Source organism: Pituophis catenifer, unplaced genomic scaffold (assembly GCF_029215685.1).
Source record: "Pituophis catenifer annectens isolate HBS135680 unplaced genomic scaffold, rPitCat1.0.hap2 SCAF_2, whole genome shotgun sequence".
Taxonomy (NCBI): Eukaryota; Metazoa; Chordata; class Lepidosauria; order Squamata; family Colubridae; genus Pituophis; species Pituophis catenifer.
Genome location: NW_027256882.1, coordinates 181,583,645 through 181,587,937, shown reverse-complemented (window position 1 = coordinate 181,587,937; position 4,293 = coordinate 181,583,645). Strand labels below are relative to the sequence as shown.

Here is a 4,293-nt window from a genome sequence, read left to right as displayed (position 1 = left end):
TGAATTAAATGTTTGGCTCTGCAAAGCATGATTTGTAGTATTTGAACCTAGACAATTGTGGTTTCTTTTACATCCACAATTAAGCAGAACATACTTTATTGTATTGTGTGAATCTTGGCCAGATGGGTTCTTAAGTAAGCATTTTTTCCAACTCTATCAGGACTGAACATGCAGGGCAGGACTAACCACTGAGCTGTGCTCCTTTTAATGAATTAGTTTCAGTTTTTATCATAATGATCCAGCCTGACAAATTATCTCCTGAGTGCATTAATCTACTTATGTCATGAGAACCAAGTGCCTGTTTGGGAAACAAAGACAGGGCAACTTTGATACAGAGAAGGAACTGTAGGACTATAACAACAGGTATGAACTTTGTTTTAAACATCCAGTTTCTTCTCTGAATGTTCATTTTGAGTCTATCTCATCTTGACATCATCAGGAAACATATGCAGAGAGGATCCTCTCTCACTAACTTCCCCGACAAACATTAGATGTATTTTAGAATGTTAAGTATATTTATATTTAATATGGATTAAATATACAATATTTAAGCAAGCCAGTCTCACTGTGGTTACAGCTAGCTGTGGCTTATTTCATATCCTTCTAGATCATGGCTGTCAAACCTTTTCGCTTGCCTGGGCTGAACTTAATGAAGAGAAATTGTCTTGGGCGGCATATAAAATATAAAACAGTTAATGTATATAAATCTCATAATGATAAAAATTTACAACCTTGTGGGGGTTGCTTTACTACCTGTCCTGGGCTGCATGTGGCCTGGGGGCTCCTCATTGGACACATCTGTTCTAGATAATTTCTGGTCTGTACTTGTTGCCAGAGAATAAGTTCTCAAATAGACTCAAGTGTATTTTTCTAGGTCTTTACTTCTTTCTGCTCTAATGGATAACTCTGCTGGTTCTTTGTTCTTAGTGTCATGAATTTGTCACAGTAGGACAATTGAGGAAGGATCTAAGAGGATCAGCTTTCCAAAATGTGGTGCAGGCCGTCCTGCTCCAAAGAAATGAGAAGGGAACACTCCAGCCCTGCACCTACACTTCCCGAAAACTGATTGACACTGAAAGGCATTGGGCGATATAGGAAAAAGAGACCTATGCTATTAGATGGGTGCTGATGACCTGTAGGCAGTTTCTGGAAGGCAGCAAAATCCCCTTCGAAATGTGGACAGACCAGAAGAACTTGGAGGCCCTGAAAGCCCCGAGGAAACTTCCCCCAAACAAGTACGATGGGCTCAGTAAATTAATCAGTTCAATTTCATTCTTCGGTATTTGCCAGGGAGGAAGAATTTCCTTGCAGATGTGCTCTCACAAATGCCCCAATATATGAGCACCTGGGAGGAAATCGTTAACTCTGTCATCCCCTCCTGGCAACTGGCGGCACAGGTCTCAGCAAAGCGACAGCTGCTAGCTGCTCCTCAGCCGACTGATGATGCTCTGAAATGGCAGCTGAGGGAAGCCCTGGAGGAAGATGAGTGGTTCAGAGATCATAAGAAAGAATTGACGATGAGAGAAGGCCTGGCTTGGAAGGGAGAAAAACTGTATGTCCCAGCCAACCAGAGAACCCTGATCCTACACAAAGAAGCCACGATGTGAAGCTGGCAGGCCACTTCAGGTTTGTAAAAACCCTTCACTTGGTTAGGAGGCAATTCTAGTGGCCAACATGAAGAAACACATTGAAAGCTATGTGGCAAGCTGCCCAGTGTGCATATTCATGAAAAGCTTACCAGGGAAGACTCCTAGGCTGCTGCAGCTGGTGGCCAACCCTAACCAGCCACGGGAAGAGCTCGCCATGGATTTTATTGTGGAATTGTCTGAGAGCACCAGGAATACTGTAATTTGGACAGTGGTCAACCTGTTTTCGAAGCAAGCGCATTTCATTGTGTATCCAAAACTTCCTTCAGCCTGAAGTCTTGCCAAGATGTTTGTGCAACATGTTTATCGGCTGCATGGAGTTCCAAAATGCATCATTTTAGACTGGGTGGGGGGGGGGCACAGTTCACTGTGAAGTTCTGGCAGGAGTTCACTAAGTGAATAGGTTCCTCCCAAGGGCTTAGCTCGGGGTTCCATCCGAGCACTAACGGGGGATGGGGGAGGAGGAGAGAACTAATGGAATAGTAGAACAATATTTACATTGCTATGTGAATTACCAGCAGACCAACTGAGCGGAACTCCTGCCTTTCGCAGAAGTGTCTTATAATAATTTGGTACATAGTAGCACTGGGTTCACCCTATTTAATGCAGCCACAGGAGTTAAGTTCGTACCAATGCCAGAATTTCTGAGGGAGTCTCCTTCTTCAGTAACACTAGCTGAATGGATGGGCACCCTAAAACCTGCCTGGGGAAATGTGCAAAAGGCACTGAATAGGCCAGAGAGATGCAAAAGAAATAAGCTGATCAGAGAAGAGTCCCTCAGAAGGAATTTAGAGTTGGGATAAAGTATACCTACCTATGAAATACTTAAAGTTGAGGCAACCTTGTAAGAAGCTGGGTCCCAAGTACATAGGCCTTGAAATGTATTTAAATATAAGTAGCTCGGGTTGATAGTTGGGCCAAGCTCGGAGTTGCAAACATTTTGTCACCATTCGAGGAGACATTGTCAGTGCATTTTGAATTGGGTTCATCTATCCGAGCACTGGCCTTTAAATATCTTTTTATGTGATGCAGATTACATAAAACAAACATCCACACTAATCTGCATCACATGAAAAGGTACAATTCAAAGTGCACTGACAATGTCTCCTTGAATGTTGATGAAACATTTGCAACCAAATTACCAAGCTCGGAGCTCAAACCAGCAACCCAATATAGGGCCTTTCCCAATCGTTCAGATCATAAACCCGATCATGGTGGAATTATAGTTGCCAAAGGTGCTTTATTGAATCCATCCAGTGTTCCACTGTAGTTTATTAAAACCCTTTCAAGGCTTTAAGTTAAGGCAAGTTGAAAGAGAGCTGCCACCTCCTGTTATAGTGGGAGGTTAGGAACAATATGAAATCAAAAAAATATTGTACTCAAGACATTTTAGTGTCTTGAGTACAATATTTGTACACTGCACTAAGTATGTACACTGCATATACTTAGTGCAGTGGAAAGATTATCTCTCAGCCGATGCTGAGTGGGTTGCTGCCCATAATGTCAGGGCAGAAGAAGTAGTCAGAAGGTTCCATGCTAGATACCCACAATGTCCAAAGGGGGATTTGAGAGCTAAAGATTTGTGAGTAACAATGTTAATCTATGTTTGATATTCTTCTCGGTCTACTCTTCCTCCAGGGGGTCGGCATGTCAAGATTGAATCGCTTTACTTCTTCTGAGCTTCTATCAGTCTTCAACTTGCCATTCAAACGGGAGGAGGGAGAGGGGAAATGGAATACTAAGATTTCATCTAGGACTGTGAGAGCCTGAACCTCACCAAGGTCACTACTGCAGGTGTTAGACGGAAACATGGACTGATCCCATAACAAAAGGAAGATTTATACTTGGACCATGTGAACACCCAGGGATGGGGAGAAAAGGAATCTATTGTTTAACTAAACAAGCATTTCAGTGGGAAAACCAGAGCTGGTTTTGCTTCTGCAGTTCCCAGATGATGTATTCAATAAAATTATACTTTTGGGAATTCAAAGATCCCGAGGGTATCTATTTCTTTTGGATTTGTTAGTTGAACCGTTGACAATAGATGATAGAGAAATGCCACCTCTTGAGTCTAAGCATTTCTCAGAAGCTGATTCATGTGCAACTCTTATTTTAAAAACCTGCCCCTCTTTTATACTTCTGTGACTCAGCCTAGTGTTGCCTGAGCTGTAAAAGAACTATAGCCAAGGACCAAGGAATGATGGTTTGAATCTGGGCATGCTTGAAAATCTGACAAGCCAATGGGACAGCTGTCACACCTCTGGTTCTCCAGGGCAAAAGGACAGTCTAGCCTCCCCCCCACAGGGAGGAGACAAACTCTGATTCTGAACACAGCCGAGTGTGGACTGTGCTGCCTGCCATGTGCCAACAATTACAGATTGTCACAGCACTCCAGTGTGACTCTAGCCTTAGAGCTTAGATAGAGGAATGGCAATGAAGTGTCTCCCTAGGAATGTGCCCAGCTCTGTCATAATTCCTGAGAGGCATTGGTGCCAGAGGGGAAGATTTATCTCTTGAAGTTTGCCATACTTTAAAATCAAGCAAGAATCAGTGGAGTCAGGGAAATCTAGCCACCTGTAAGTGGTCACTTCTGCACATATCCTGTTTGGACAGAGAGCCTAAGCTGCCCATCCTCCCTGCACTAGCC

At 43.2% G+C, this 4,293-nt stretch overlaps 1 long non-coding RNA gene across 1 annotated transcript; it reads left to right on the top strand.

Annotated features, from left to right (window-relative positions):
- The first annotated feature begins 319 nt into the window (after nt 1-319).
- On the top strand, nt 320-3,512 carry LOC139310959 (uncharacterized). Its single transcript, XR_011599911.1, has 3 exons — nt 320-363; nt 928-1,626; nt 3,285-3,512. It is a non-coding gene; the product is annotated as an uncharacterized lncRNA (long non-coding RNA).
- The last annotated feature ends 781 nt before the right edge of the window (nt 3,513-4,293 follow it).